The sequence below is a fragment of the Panulirus ornatus genome, chromosome 18, assembly GCF_036320965.1.
Source record: "Panulirus ornatus isolate Po-2019 chromosome 18, ASM3632096v1, whole genome shotgun sequence".
In the NCBI taxonomy this organism is placed as follows: domain Eukaryota; kingdom Metazoa; phylum Arthropoda; class Malacostraca; order Decapoda; family Palinuridae; genus Panulirus; species Panulirus ornatus.
The window spans coordinates 36,954,914-36,971,990 of record NC_092241.1 but is presented as its reverse complement, the minus strand read 5'-3'; the positions used below and the strand labels follow the sequence as shown (position 1 = coordinate 36,971,990).

Here is a 17,077-nt window from a genome sequence, read left to right as displayed (position 1 = left end):
CATCCATAAAAGTTATACAAGAGAGTTTACACAAAAACGATTAAATAAATGGAGAAATCAGATTCAAGTGATAAAACCATTGGCAGTGATATAACGTAAACTAAGGTAAACATGATCTACAGGCATAGAAAAAACCCATCTAGTTGACGAAGTCTCCGTAGTTTATTATGACCAAAGCCAGAAGCTCTTGAGCACTGTAAACGACTTTCCTGGAGAAGCTTGTCATTCCTCATATGTTTTAATGGTTCCCCCAAGTTCTTATCCAGAAATTCCTTATCAACATATTGTAATTCCTCAGTTCACGTAACTGGTAAACACTTCGTCTACATAAAGCCAAACTTTCTGGCAATGTAATCATGACCACAGTATGAGGCTTAGTAAAATTGGCATTTAGGTTTTTATTGGATAAATCTAGTAAATGTTTCTTTGCGATCAAATGCTTGAATATCAAATATAACAGAGGCAGAGATCATGCCGAGTTAAATATAGCAAAGAAAACTACAAGAAAGATCCAGGAATATACTATTAACCAGCTTCGACAGTATCCTTCTGAAGTTGTTAAAACTAAAATGACTTCCCAGAACTTTCTTTTAGTTTCCTTTTCCTCATTTGTTAGTCTGAATAACACCGTGAAAAAAAAACATAGGATTTATACGAGAAAAAAAAAAATCAATGAACAAACTTTGTCAATGATATCTTGCCGATTGGTCAGCGTTCCTGACCGTGACGCATTCACGAGCCGCCCAGGGTCTAGCGCTCAGGTTCAAATCAAGCTTGGTAGCAGCAGTCGGTCCACAGTAAACCCAGCTGTTCATCCACCCTTAAGGGTTGGGTGATAAAATGATTACCTGGCTCAGGCCAGTATAGCGTAAATGGGATGGCCTTAATTAGGACCTTAGCTGCCCGTGCCGTCTCGGCTAGCAACAAAAAAAAAAAAAGGCCAGAGATTAGCATTATCAGTAACGACTGGTCACTCCTGACACCAGATATCATTATGATTTTAACCCATCATGTACTGAAATAATTATTCCCACCATATTTTTAGGCGATTTAACACAAAGGTTGAGCGATTATGCTGTTGTGAACAAGAAATGGTAATCATGGAAAAGTATATGCACGTTAATTAGCGCTTTAACTCTTGCATTACCCTTACATAATCATGGACTTTTATGGGTCAAACTGACCGATATGTTGTAAAACTGGCAAAATATCGGTATCCTAATTCTAGTGCACTATTCTATATGATTGAAACATAGGAAAAATCAAATTTCAGTGCAGTAAAAAGGGTTCAAAAGTGTTACATTAACGTCTGAAGGGTCAATTTACCTACGTGCACCGAGAGTCACCAGCTCCATTGATTAATGTCTGCCTCTACTTCCTTCATGCGGGCACTCTACTGCCGATATACCTGTATGAATCAACCTTCAGACTGCTTGATGTTTCTGGTCTCTGGTTTAGCCTTACGAGTGTTCTACTTTGATACATCGCTTATGTATTCACAATTATCCCACTTTGCAGCTTTCTCCCTGTCGTTCAGCCAGTGATACATCGGTTGATCGTGTATGTGTACGTCTGTCTGTCGTGTATATATTTGAGGAGAGTGATATAGATGGATGTATCAAGACTAGGCTGTACAAATTCTGACACCTTCTAGAGAACTAGAATTTCTGGTCAAATGTGATAATACCTATCCTAACCTACTCACGTTCCTCGCCTCCAAGTAACATACGGTGAATTTACAGAGCATACAAAGTCAGTCTAATAAGGCTCCAAGATTAGTCACAAAGGAAAAATACCCTTTACATGAACAACCCCGACGGACAGAACGAGCTGCAAAGAATTAAACCAGACTGTTCATACTAAAGAAAGGCAACACCAGATGGTATGGTAGAGACTTAAAAACAACCATGATGCAGGTAAGGAACAAATCAAGAGATCTTGACAACAGTACAGACATGGGACACCCTTGGCTCCCTCGAGGACTCAAAAGTATGCTAGGAGGCTCCAGTCATCCATCGATGTACAAAGTGGTCAATGGTTAAACTAGTGGATCAAAAAGATACAAATAAATACTCATCCCCAGTTTACCAGGAGCCTGTAAATAATGCACTAATAACACGCTCCAAGAAGATCACCCACAGATAAAAAGAATTATACCATACAGCTGTACACACCTCATTCTTGTTTTCCATGTCAAATTATCCCCTCCGCTGTAACATCTGGTCTCCTTTCCTCTAATCACCCTACAAAAAAAAAGTGGATGCAAGTGTTTTGAACACATTACTATGTATAGACTAACATTTCGATTATCGTCAGGCAACACACTCACAATGCCCCTGCTCAATCTAAAGTATAAATAAAACGAATAAAAGATAACAGGTTTAAACAACATTCGCCACCACTGGCCTCTTAGCTCTACACATCCAGCGGAACTATGTGCAGTTTCCACACAAGGGAGAACTTCATGCGTATGTAAAGAGCTGGAATAATAGTTTCACTTCAGCCGAGCCGAAGTTTGTATATTCCGCAGGGTCAGGAAATGTGGGTCGAACTGCTCCATCATACAACTCTTGAACTTGAAAATTAATTAGACCTCGCCATTTTCCAAGGGTATTTAAGAGAGAGAGTGAAGTTCCCGATTGGTTGTTTCAGAAGTTTAGTAAATGAGGCTAATCACATGTCACCTTACTGTGACTCGGGGAAATTATGTCAATTTCAAAATAATCTTGTGTGGGTGGAGGCCGTGATTAGAGAAAGATTACAGTCTCTTTAAACAATCATTATTGTTCCGATTTCCTTTAGTTTCTCCAACAGCAAAGTGGAAGACCGTAAAGTATAGCTGTGCTTACCTACATCCAGATTCATGGTCAATGATAGTCAAAAATTGACCCAACTCATCCGAGACCATTTTCTTCCACACGAGCTCTCATCCTAAACGTATACCAATTCAGAGACTATTTCTCGTCTACCACTAATCTCACTATTCACAGTGTCTAAGTGCAGATGAAGTTTCTACGTTACTAAGGTGAAGTAAAGCTCTATGATATCTCCATCTGTATTCCTCTCTCTACTTTGCCTCAATACCTCTGCTCCCTTCCCCTCTCAATTGCATATTCCATCAAGAGAGATAAAACCAATTAATCATGACACACAAAGGTGCATATCTCTCTCGATGTAATGACATGCTGTACCTATAGGAAAGTCTTTTGAAGTCTTCAGTAACGGGTATCTATGTATATTGATCAGCACATTAACAAAATCATGCGATGATCATGTGCTTATCTCACGGGGACATGCATTCAAATGTGAAAGGTTGATAGGGTAACGAGCTTAGCCCAGGTCACTGCGTAACCCTGCTCTTGGCGAACTTGTGGGGTTCCAGCGAGGGAATCCGATCATGAAAAATCGACGAGCATAAAAGACGCATTTGTATGTGAACTTTAACCATCTCATAACTGGGAACGGAGATGGTGCAAAGGTTAGCATTGCTGACCATGACGCAATTAGATGACTATCGATAGTCGAGCCCGCTAAGTTCCAATCATGGACGCAGCAGTTGGTCCACAGTCAAGCCAGCTGCTCAGCTTCCCTTAGGGATTGGTCGATAAAATGGGTACCTGGTGTAGGTGCGTGTGTGTATATCATAAAATCCCTTATCTATTCGCGACGTGCGCAGGTGACGAGTAAAGGGAGAGTTGTGGGTTCTGAAAGAAATTTTTCCGTCGCCTTCATGTATTCTAATTTCTGGAAGATGGAACAGAAGGGCCCATACAGGGAGTGCTTTTCCTCCTTGAACGCTCAAGATGCATCCAAGACTAGAAACAAGGAGAGATAGGTAATATGTTTGAGGACAGTTTCCTCTGATGTTCCGATTCTACGCGAAACAAATCTTAAGGGTAAGGGGGAAGAAAGCTTTGGAAATGTCTCGGAATAAAGTCATGAGTTTGCGAGAGGACAAGAGCTAAGGAAGGATTAGCACTACTCCTGAAGCAGAAGTTGTGGGAGTGTGTGGAAGAGTGTAAGGAGGCAAGTGTTAAACTGATGTGGGTAAAAATTAAAGTGGATGGGGAGCGACTGATGATCATTATACATCTGGTTAAAAGAAAGATAAAGTCTTATGAAATCAGCTGAGCGAGCGTGTCAGCAGTGTTGATAGAAGAGACCGGGTATTAGTGATGGGCGATATGAACGCTGAGTAATGTGGCAGTTGAGAGTATAACTGCGGGACATTGCTATTTTGTATTACGAGCGAGAAATGGTGAATAGCTAGAAGAGTTTTATGCCGATAAAGGACTAGTGGTTAGAAATACCTGGTTTAAAATGAGGTACGTACGCAAGTAGGAGATATGGTTAACGGGCATTACCGAATTACATTTTAATCGGTAGGCGTTTAAAGATAAACTTTTGGACGTAAATTTGCCCAGAGGGACAGTTGGTGGGATGTATCATCACTATCTTGCAGAGGTAAGGGTTTACGGAAGAGGAAACAGTTTCGGGGAAAAGAGTGGCGAGAGTAAGAGAGTTTGGAAACAAGATTTGCTTGAAGAATTACCAGGAGAAATAAAGTGTAGGATAGCAAAATGTGGGAATGAATGAAGCAAGGAGAGTTGGCAAGGAATGGGAGGCATTTAGGGAAGCAGTGCTTGCATGCTAGAGAAATGCATTTAGCATGGGAAAGGAGAGAGGTTGGCAGATCAGAAAGGGTAGAGTGTTGTAGGGTGAAGAAATAAATGTGTTGATAAAGGTAAAAAGAAGCACTTGGGTGGTACTTGCAAGGAAGGGGTACAAATGACTGGGGGATGTACAAGACCAAGTGATAAGGTCAAGAGGAAGGTGCAGGGGTTGAAAAAAGCAGGACAAATGAGAGAGAACCAGTAAACTTTAGGGAGGATAAGATAAATTTTAGAATAAGGTTTATAACAAATATAGAAAAAAATGAAAACATCGGTGAAGCGGACAAAGGGGGAAGTGATAACAGAGGTGAAGATAAGATGGAGCGTGTATTTTGAAGATCTTCTGAATGTGTTCGATGTTGAATGTGGCAGATGTAGGTTGTATAGGTCAGGGTGGTATGTACAGCGAGAGTCACGGAAAGTGGCTTGGTGAAGATAAAAAAGAAAGTTGGCGAAAGCCTTGTGCAAAATGAAATATGGCAAGGTGGCTCGAATGGAGGGTTTTGCAATTGAATATATCAAGAAAGAGGAAGATTGTGTTGTCGATTCAATGGTACGAATTTTCAGTGCATGTAGGGATCATGTCGAGATGCTAGAGGATTGGCGGAATGTTTGTACAGCACCAATGATGTATGCAAGAGGGGTGAAGTTGAGTGTTCTAACTACAGAGGCGTTTTTTGAGCGAATCTTAGTTCTATGGAAGGGCTTCAACTGAAAGAATGTACAGAGCATTAGACCGGGGAAAAGCAGCGTGGTTTCAGAAGTGGATTAGAGAACGTCTGAATTTCTTATAGAAACAGATGGATTTGTATGTGGTATTCATTGATCCAGAGAAAACATACAAGGTTGAGAGATGTCTTGTGGTAGGTCTTAAAAATACATGGTGTGGGATGAAAGCTGCTATAAGCAGCGAGAAGTTCTTATTAATGGTGCAAGGCTCTGTAATCGTAGGTAGAGATGAGAGAGGATGTTCCAGGTTTAGCTTGGTCTGCGGCTGGGGTGCTTGACGTCACTATGGTTGTTCAATTAGTTCATGGATGGGGTGGCGAGATAGGTAAATGCCAGTGTTTGAGGGGCAAAGTATGCAGCAGGAGGATGACGAGAGAGCCTAGTAAGCGAATCGGGTGGAAAATTTGAGAGAGAAACTGCAGAAGTTGGTGGCAGAGTCTGGAGGAGCGTGAGAAAGGAGGAAGTGGAGTTAAATGTGAATAACGGCAAAGTTATTACGTTTAGCATGGTTAAGGGACAGGTTAGTTGGGGCGAGAGTGAATGGAGGAAGTCTGGAGGAAGGGAAGTGTTTTTGATATCTGGGAGTGGATATGGTAGCGAATGGAAACTTGGATGTGATAGCTAGTCATGAAATGGCTGACGGGTTAAAGTTCTGGGAGGGCTGAAGAACATGTAGAGAGAACATTATCAGGGAGGGCAAAAATGATTTTCTTTGAAGGCATAGTAGTCTTAATAACAGTAAATGGATGAAGGGAGCGAGCTATAGATAATGTGTGGGGGAGGGTGGATGAGTTAGAAATCAAATGTTTGAAGACAATATGTGGTGCGAGGTGGTTCGATCGAGCAAGTAATGAAGGCAAGAGTGGAAATGAAAAGAGTGTGGTCAAGAGAGCAAAAGAGGGTTTGTAGAAAAGGTTTAGGTAGAATTAGCGAGGAAAAGTTGATAAAGAGGATACACGAGTAAAAAGTGGAGAGAACAAGAAGTGGGAGACCAAATTGAAGATATAAGGTCAAGTGAAAAATAGTGAACGATCGGTACCTGAACATGCTGGAAGGTGAAAGATGTGCATGGAATAGGGCGAATTTGAAACGATGCGGTATACTGGGGTCAACTGGATAGTGGAGTGGATGCAGCCTTTCGTCTGTTCCTAGCGGTACTCGCTAACCCAGGAAACGGCGATGAATAACACACACACACAATATATATCAGATAGAGAAAAAAATATATCACTACAACTGTTGGTTTTACAGATACCGAATATAAAGGAGAGCTTACGATCAACCATCCCCCAACTAACAATCAAAAGGCTCTTTGTCCGGGCAGAAAGGAATAACTCAAACTGGAAATGAATAATGAGAGATCTGCTATATTTACATTCGTCCCACGAGACCAGGATCAGTAAATGAGGATGATGTTGGGGGGGGGGGGGGAAGAGACGACCATCTGGTGGTGCTGTAATGGCGCTCCTCCGAAACATTCTCTCCCGCAGGAGGTCTTCAAGAGGACTGACACAACGTCATTATTTTCTAATTATTTCATTATCGGTGAAGTTCAGCAATGCCAGCGACCCACAGTTGCCGCAAACTAATGATGGGACTCTTAATAATATAGACACAGGTCTCGAGACTTCCAGCAGTGCGGAGGTCGTGGCGGTGAAACTTAAATGGCAAGAGTCAAACTTGTGGCTGAAGTTGTTACAAACCCAGCCAGTGATGACGCCTCCTGACCTATATTAGCAGAGGAAAGCCAAAATATCCTTAGCCGGAGTAGAGATAATATCCAATTAGTAACATACGATTTGTAGCTAGAAAGAAGCACTAACACAATTCTAATATTTCAACTTTATAGAAACAAGATAATTCTCAAGCAGGAAAAGAATAATAATTTCAACAAAAGGAAAATGCTTTTCAAGTCAGGTAGGAGCATATGAATGCATGCAGTCTTTTTTTCTTTCTTCCTCACTGGAATCTAAAAGAACAGTGGGAATCAAGGTAGGACAATATTTTGAATAAAGAAACAAGAAATACATCAGAAATACATCACAGTGCACGTCGTCTGAAGAATATATATATATATATATATATATATATATATATATATATATATATGGAAATGAAAGTAAAGATGAAGACCGACGGCGATAAAGAAAAAAATATATATGTAAAGAACAAAGGTTACACACCCGAGGTAAAAGCCAGACACCCACCTGAAGATTATCATAAAGTGCAGACATCACCCAACAATATCAACAGTAATAGAGGGATCAATGACTGCAAGAAGCATACGAGAGATGAAGGAGAGTGAAGCATGATATATATGAACCAGACTGAGGCATAATGTATGTTGATTACTGCCGGCAGCCTGGTAAAATGACGAGACCTGGCGAGATAGATATTCACGAGAGGCAGACGAGACACACTTGGAACAGATGCTATAAAGAGACATTATGTAGATACACCGAGAAATGTCACAATAGGCTGGAAACTAAAGAAAACCGGAGGAACATTACGATAAATGAGGATGTATTAAACCAGACGAGGAGGAGGAACAAAAGACGAGAGAAGAATCGGAGAGAGATAATGGCCGAGAATTTGCCGGCTTGTTATGGTCTGGTGATGCGTTTATGGTAAGAAATTTAGCGAATATAGGTTAATCAGCAACATGGAGTAACACAATAAGTACATGACGGTGGAACTCTTCATAACACAAAATGCAGACGAGAAAATAGATAAAAGGGACGTTCATTAAAGCACTGCAAAGATTGCCACTATTTGTATAATGCTTAAAAATGAACTAATATCATAAAATATTAGGAATAAAAGTCTGGTAAAATGTAGTGAAATTTACGTAAAGGTTTACCAAAAAAATGTTACAAAATGAAAGTCATCACTGTCGTAGGACAAAACAATACACGTCACAGCAATCCATGTGAAATGAATACTCTGCAGCGTGACGTAGCGTCTGATTCATATTGCTATCAGTCCGTCTGTCTGTCCACCTGACAGTCTGTCCAGCTCTTTCTTCGCAATGGCAATTATGCAATTTATCGTCATGCTGAGCCGTATCGCTCAATACCTTTTCACTTTTTTTTTTTTCCAGAGCGAAATAGCAGGAAAGAAGACTTGTAGTTATCGTTTACTAACGTCCTATTCAACACCAGCTGCTGATCTACCATTTAAAAAAAAAAAAATTTAATTAGCCGCCTAATACACGATACAGAACGGGATTTTTAACGAAAGATCTTGATCATACGCGATACCGATCGACAGTTTTAACTGGGCTTCACCTACATCTGTTAGCGTAAGTGATACCTCCTGCATGCAAACAGTTAGGCTATACCGAAATTCATTATCGTAAATAACCAAAAATATAACGATAATCTACCGTGTGTTGAACACTGATACACTATGTGCATGCTACAGTATAGTTGTCAAATGGCAAGTCGATCATGATCACACACATTTAGGACATGAGAAGAGATACACGATCAGGGAGGTAACGAGGCAAAGTTAGGATGAACACTTTATATTCTTTCGAGAGCCAACTAGAGATTAAGAGAGTAGGTGATGGCCAGCGACTTAACGGGTCTGCTCCTATTGCAAGAGAGAGTTACACAGGGATTAACCTAGTGATACATATGCTTTGCCGAGGGTCAGATGCCCAAGAGTGTTGCACATTGAAATGCATAATGATATATATGTTATCTAAATACACCACAGTAATGTCTATGCATGTCCAGAATTATAGGGATATAAATAGATTTGAAAATTTTACTGGTAGTAGATTAGTTAACCGAAAAATTCATTAGGAATCTTAGACAAGATTCCATATGCCCAATGAATATATTAAAACTTCCAAGATATCAAGGTTCATCGATACTTAATCTTAGGCCCAGGAAGAGTGGTGTACAACTTTTCATATCTAGAGACATGTTTGCGAGAGGAATTTTGCAAGTGATGGAATAGGGAGGCGATGGTACAAGGCCAGATGACATTGGACGATGTTGCAGATGATGTCAATGTAACGTAGTAAATTACACTGGAGAAAATAGTAGGCGGATGCACATAATGGCAATAAATGTAAAGAAGTGAATAGCATGACGTCCTTAACGACTGAACGAATCAAGAGAAAAGAACAAGATGACGCACTCGACGAAACAAATATAGAGAAGACGGCAGCATAACGAATCAACAACTAGAGTGATTTAGAATGGAGTAGCAACACATACTCGACATATGGTTGATACTAGAACAGCAGGACGCACTCGACAAGTTGTTGCATATTGAGAAGCATAACGCACTCAACACCTGGACATGACTATCTCAAACAAGTCAGGAGGGACACAAATGTTATAGTCCTTCCAAGTCGAACATTGTCAGGTTCTCGCTGTGGTCAAAACGTTGCCTGACATGTATGTAATCTTTAGACTTTGAGAACAGTGTTAGTAATACCGTAATTTCTACTTTTTTTTTAATGTACGCTCAAGAAAATTGATTTAATTTCCCCCATCATATCCTCGATTCTTAAAATATTTTCACGATGAAAATGACCAAGGAATTTTATTTTTCACTCGGTGGATTGGATATAAGAGCAACTACGCTGTCATTATATAATATAATTATGCAAATTATTCATTACGGCAAATGTGTAGAGGCGATGGAGTTTGTGGGAGTAATCATAGGGGAAAAAAAACAAAAAACTTCAGAGTTTCCAACGCGGATGCTCGCCCTTGTCTTCACTGACCCAATCCAATTTACACAATTATCTATCCCAATTTTAGTACACGGCAAATAACGTTCTCATGGGAACCTGTATCTAAACGAATAGACCGGAAGGAGGTTCTAAACTATTTAGAATTCATATTTCAATGAAGGTACAACCGTGGCACGTGGTAGAAACTAGTTTCCATCATCGAGCTAACCGAAATTTTATTATCTACAGATCTGAAATTTATAGGATGACTATCCTTAGGTTTTGTACATCTTTAATGATTTAAAGAAAAGATATAAAAAAAAACCTACGAGATCCTGATTAAACCTTCTTAAACTTTTTTTTTTTTTAGTTTTACGCAGAATAAAAACGTAAACCAATATTTTTTTCATTTTTCCAGTTCTCAAAAAGAAAATCAACACTAGGTTCACCTGCTTTCTGTCAAGTGTCACATCCAAGAACGAAATCCCAAGCTAATGGCATCGAATATCGCTTTGATCCTGACGAAGAACTCGTTAAACTGTGACGCAGAGTGTCAGCACAATGATGACTTTCCCCGCTTCCAGTAGGGCTAAAGCTTCAGGCCACCTGTAGATTTCTCGTCTAAAAGGCCTGGTACCACTTCAAGAATGTGGGACGACATATTTGGCGTGACAAATATTATTCACTCAGGGTATTTTTGAAGCCTGAAGACTGCATAGTCTTTATGATTTTTCAAGTAACTGACTGGAGAGGAATATTTTACTGTCGTATAATATTCGCTCTATCAAGAAACTGAAAGATTATGGAGGTCAAGTAATTACCAGAGCCAAATTATGCCTACCTGAATTAGTCTCCAGTTACATCTTCATTTATGAAGAAATATAATTACTCCTCTAGGATTATACTGCCAATTGTAACTTCGTTTTAATAAAACTGACGAAGGCAAAGATGGAAATGTTAGATCAGTCCTTGTTCAAATTTGCCGAACATGATAAATCCAGACTTAATAAAGCAACTACGATTGGAGAGCATCAAATGTCGTAGTTATACCAGAAATTCTCTACATCCTCTAGAACTACGGCAAGCTGCACAGGAAGTGATCAGTACAGACGACTTGGCGATACGAAGATCAGGAAATTTCAGCATCATGTCTGACCCACAGTATGTGACAGAATTAAACTTAAGCACGAGCTGAAACTGACTACTGTTGATGGGAAGATGCGCCAGGACTTTATACAAGCTGTTTTAGTTGCATTCTGATACACACGTCAACCAAGAGCAAATCCCCTACCAACGCACAATGTAAAGGATATCAAAGAAAAATGTAAAAGAAGCATAGGATTACGGATTATCTTCCCTCTATGTACTTATTTATAAACTCAGCGAGGGCGTCCTTCACACAAGATAACGTACAAGGCTGTAACCATAAATAGTAAAATGTGCCAAAAAAGAAAAGCATTTTCAAAATAGAAAAAGAATAGACTGAACTTAGACTCGAAATGGAAATCATTTCTATAACTGCACAGAAGTGGCACAAACAACCATGTAAACATTGTCAACAGATTCTTCTGTGAGCCAGAAACAGGTTAGCGGTTATCATAGTTGGATTAGTGCATTATTTACAGGTCATTTATATTCCTTAGTGTCCCTAATTCAGGCCATGCAACAGACTGTGCTATGCAAGATACGCATGCCAAAGAAACAGCTAGGTTTTATGTTGACCTACATTAATGTCATATTTCCATTTCAGAATATGGAATGATACATGAAGCCAGGTTTTTGATAAATTCTGGTCATGCTTATAAAGAATGGAAGCCAGCATTATACATGTACGATATCTAACAACCAAGTCTAACAATGACACGATTTAGTGATTACTGTATAGCCTAGTTTGGGGAAGACGAAATCTATACAAGATACCACTACCCTTTCGCGTCGTACGTGCTGGCTGTACTTAAAGCGCCAAATGAAAGTATAATCCTCAGTAATGGGGGAGTAACATTACATTCAAAAAAAAAAATTAGATAAAAATTTAGGAAACATCGATTTAGTCAATAAGCAACGGCAAACACTTTCCTCCAACGCACATTACATTTTAGTTAAACTCCGTTTTTGTTACCGATTTTATGGATTTTTTATGTTCATGCAATTAAATTCACGTATATTACGACCTTGTTTATATTCATCAACAGGAAATCTTTTTTCATAGTCTATCGTTCATTCTTTCCGATATATCACTCCTATAATCAGTACAGCGATTATATACATATAGTCGACGCATTCCGAATTGATCACACAAATGATGTTCAAAGAAATGACGTTTTCCGCCCATTGTGGTACGCCTTCATTTAAACAAATATCATAATGTAGAAAAAACTACCAATGTTAAGACTTTCGAGAAAGCTAAAGAAAAAAGTTTTCAAAACGTGGTGGATCTTGACTGTTTGAGATATCACGAAAAGGTAAATAATTCCGAAGATTGGAGATGCAAAGCTAATAAATATCCTTACCGTGGTTTACCGAATATTGCGAAGTACAAGTACATAACACGATTCCCGTTAAAAATTATTACACAATTTTCATATTCTCGTTAGCTTGATACTTCCTGTACAGTTCAAATCAATAATCTAATCCCTAAACCGATGTCAGGCGAAACGATAAGGATTTTTATCGTAGATTCAAAGAGGATTTGTACTCCACAAAACAGAATTCACAGCCTTTACATGTGCGGTCTGTTGCATTAATAGTGCGATACATAGAATTCTATCATGGAGAGAATTATAAATTCTATTATGTAGAGAATTATATTAGTATTTGGTTAACACTCTAGGAAAGACAACGTATAAATGTTTTGTTCGTCCTGTGTGAGCTTGGAACACCATGCGCTTGTAAAAAAAAGTTTACCGGTCGAATCTATTATAAAATTTAGGCTTATAAGCCAAGCATAGTAGCATCAAAGGCTATTCAGCGGTATTAGTACGGTTTAGAATATTCCATCTTAGAAATACATTTCAATCCTGTTGTGATAGACCAAGAAGGGAAGAACGTTTTCCTGTTGATAAATAGTCTCACTGGTGTGGGATTGCAGTCTTTATACATGAACGCTCACCAGCTGCCATTTGATGTTGCCACAGCTCGTACGCTTCATGTTAAAAGCGCGGATCCTCGTCCCCTTTGAGTACTCTTTCCAGAGGCAAAAATGAGAATTACTCCTAGAGAAATATTCTAAACTCTTCATTTAGTCTCTCGTATAAATGGAAAAATAAAGTTCAGAATGTCATTACGTTCTAAAGATAAAAAAAATCCAAAACTGTTAAGTGACGAAGGAAATATACGGTGACAATGTATGGAAAGAAAATCTAAATCCATCATAGCTATCAACGACTATTTTCATATGGCATAGTTTGTGATGCATATGAAAAAGGAAGTGCGGGTTCGTTTGGGGTCGATTCCAGCAGTTATGAATCTGACTCAAGAGAATAACGATTCATGTAATTTTCTCTGGATGCATTCCCAGGAAAAATATAAATTTTCGGAGAAAATGGCAAGCAATACGTCAGAAACGAACGATTCTCACGAAAAGAGATTAGAAAATCAACTCAGTGACTACGGTGGTTACATATATCATGTGTACACTAATGTGGGATTTTTCCAAGAATGAAATCAGATCGGGGTTTCATTTATCTCATTTTCGTGCGAAAGTAGTTTCCTTTGCTAAAGAAAATAATCATTAAGATAGTATGGTAGATTTGTGTACGTCGAGGCATTCACAAACTAATATTTTTCAAATCTGTTGCCATGACCGACTGCCAGACGTACGATACTATCCCTTTAACAATACGTGCGTGGTTACTTCACTAGTTTTATAATTTCCTGCACTGATAAGTCTATGCAGTTTCTCAATACTATATTGGCATTTCACCTATTGCAAATGATCGTTCTTGGTTTAATGATTGAGCTAACATCGGATATTAGATGTTAAAGTGGACTACAGCAGCGGATGGAGTAGTAGTTAGGGGCGTTGGAAGGAGATGGGCCGTTTAGTCGTTATAGCTTGGTACGGGGATAGGCGTGTGGTAGGGTAGGAAATGGGCGTAATGTGTAGTGGGGTAGGAAGTGGGCGATTTGGAGTAGAGAAGGTTGATATGTGGGAGGGGAAAATGTAGGAAGAGGAAGGAAAGGGTGGTACGAAAAAGGGGAAATAATGAAGGAAGAGAACTAATTAAAAAAAAAAAAAAAAGCGGTCTTACCTGCACATAGCGTATCCGTTCTGGGTAGGGTAAATCCATGGCACGAACCAGGAGAGCCATCATCATCTCCAGTATTTCGATACACCTCGCACCGAATCTTCACACATTTACGGCCAAACTGGTTCACTTCCACACTTTGCAAGTGACGTGGCTGCTCCTGGCGTCTTCGTAAACGTCCTGCCCAAAATTACTCGTCCCTAAAGCTCCACGTCCTCGTTCACACACCGATGTACGAGCCTGAGTCTGCCCAATACGGTGTCTCTAGTTCGGAACTTTCTTGATGGCGAGTGTTCTATGGTGCACGCCCGTTTTATGAAGACAGTATCGCACCACAGCAAAACTAGACGTTGGGAGTTGAAGGCGATCACAGAAAGCTACAGCATTAGAGAAAGGATCCGCTACCAGAGAGCGTTTGTTGCGCTGCACGTTTGTTTTACTGGATGCACCCGATTCGAACGATCACGTACACTCCCCTTCTCGTCCCATCCTCTAAATAACTTGTGAACTGTAGCTTGCGACACGCCAGGTCCTCTTTCAACGGTAGCAATAAGAGATCCCACCCAGCTCGAGTCCTGTAATTCTCCCTACGAGGGCCAAGTTTACACGAGTGGTCGTCGATCCATTTGGGCTGATCGTCTAAACTTGATACGACTCCAGTACGTTCTGAAACAAGAGCTGGCAGCAGTCCCAGTCGATACCTCGGTTTGGGTCATCACAGCGGCAATTTGAACAACACTGTTTCGAGCAGCGTTCCGAGCAGCAGGTGAAAACGATCATGCTAGGTGGATCAGGGAGAGGAAGAGGTATGCAGATGGCAGGGGCAGTGGTGGATCGAGGCAATGATTATTACATTTCAGTATTGTTGTACATTTCATTTTGTAAATCGCAGTCATTAGAAAAAAAAGGAAACTAATATTGTTTCAGGTATGAAACGACCTCTCGGTAACCACCGTATGACAATTGCCAGGAATACGTGCGTCTTTCTTGTCATAACAGTAGTACACATATATCTAAATCGACGTCGTTTCTCAACGTGTCTCTTTATATGTCTGATTTCAAAGAATATTACTAAAAGTTATTCTTGCCATTGTTCTTGATTACAAAAATAAACGATAAGCATTTTGATATGTTATCGCCAGAGCCATTGCCATGCTCTGTGCTTAATGAGTCTTTGCGAATTCGTTCGATCGGTTAACATATATTTACATGCTTACACACTAAACTTCCATTTTCAGTAATTGCATTTCCTATGGGACACATCGCTGCCTGGATCCTGAGACACCTAATTCCTTATCACTACCGATTTCATTCTTTTCTCGTATATATAATATCATATATTTTGTCACTTTGTACACCACTTTGAGGTGGTGTGGGCAGGTGGAGAAAATACAAGACGGGGAGTTTACAAGGAAAGTGTACGATTAAAGGGGTTGTGAGAGGAAGACCACATGTAATATTGGGAAATAGAGTGGAAGAGGACTGGAAGAATGCGTAGCATGGTGCTTGTAAGAGAGGCATTGTAAGGACAGGGATAAGCTGGAAGTCTTTGGCCGTGGTCATCGCTTTAGTGGGAGTTCCAGAGGTAACAGGAACCAGAGATATAAGACAGGTAGACGGACGCATAGATATAAATAAAATGAAAAATCTCTTGCAGATTCAGTGAACTTGGACATTCTTGAAAATAAAGATGCTGGTTGTGTTTTCTTCACAAAACCATAATACCGATTCGTTTCAGTCACAATCAAAATACTGAGGAATGCCCCAACTCCTCAGAGTTCTCGGTGACAGAACAGACGCCTGCTGACTGCTGTCAAAAGCAAATTGTGTTGGAGTGAAGTTGGCAATATCCACTCATGCCCACGAGAAAAATGGCGGACGTGACAAAGCGCCTTCCCTCTTAACACTGGAGCTGGGACCATCCTCACCCTCACTGCTAGCAATATCATGCTCTTCTTTCTCCTGCCATCGTTCTATCACATCATAGTGAAAACTCCGTCCACCTAATTCACTATCATTCTCTTCTAAATTATCCGAGTCAAGCGTATTTGATAAGTTCGTCATAATTTGGATTTTCTTATACGACTCGCCAGTAAGAGAATTTTGAATATTTGACATCCCTAATGTAGAGCAGAAATTTTTTGAAAATGAGATCCCACATATGGCCTAGAGACTGAGTGTGAACGAATATGGCCTTTGTTGTCATCCCTAGCGCTACCTCGCGCGCATGCGGGAGAAGGGGTTTGTCATGTGTGGCGGGGTGACGACGGGAATGAATAAAGGCAGCAAGTATGAATTATGTACATATATATATATATATATATATATATATATATATATATATATATATATATATATATATATATATATATATATGTATACGTTAAAATGTATAGGTATGTATATGTGCGTGTGTGGACGTGTATGTGGATGTGTATGTGGGTGGATTGGGACATTCCTTAGTCTGTTTCCTTGCGCTACCTCGCTAATGCGGGAGACAGCGACAAAGTATAATATATATATATATATATATATATATATATATATATATATATATATATATATATATATATATATATATATTTTTTTTTTTTTTTTTTTTTTTTTTATACTTTGTCGCTGTCTCCCGCGTTTGCGAGGTAGCGCAAGGAAACAGACGAAAGAAATGGCCCAACCCCCCCCCATACACATGTACATACGTCCACACACGCAAATATACATACCTACACAGCTTT

The 17,077-nt window shown here is 39.7% G+C and overlaps 1 long non-coding RNA gene across 1 annotated transcript in view; it reads right to left on the bottom strand.

Moving 5' to 3' along the window:
- The window catches only part of LOC139755031 (uncharacterized), a 50,699-nt gene extending 35,697 nt beyond the window's left edge, over positions 1 to 15,002 (bottom strand). The window contains exon 1 of the long non-coding RNA XR_011714019.1: positions 14,346 to 15,002. This is a non-coding gene — a long non-coding RNA (uncharacterized lncRNA). The remainder of the gene's footprint in view (positions 1 to 14,345) is intronic.
- Positions 15,003 to 17,077: the final 2,075 nt, after the last annotated feature.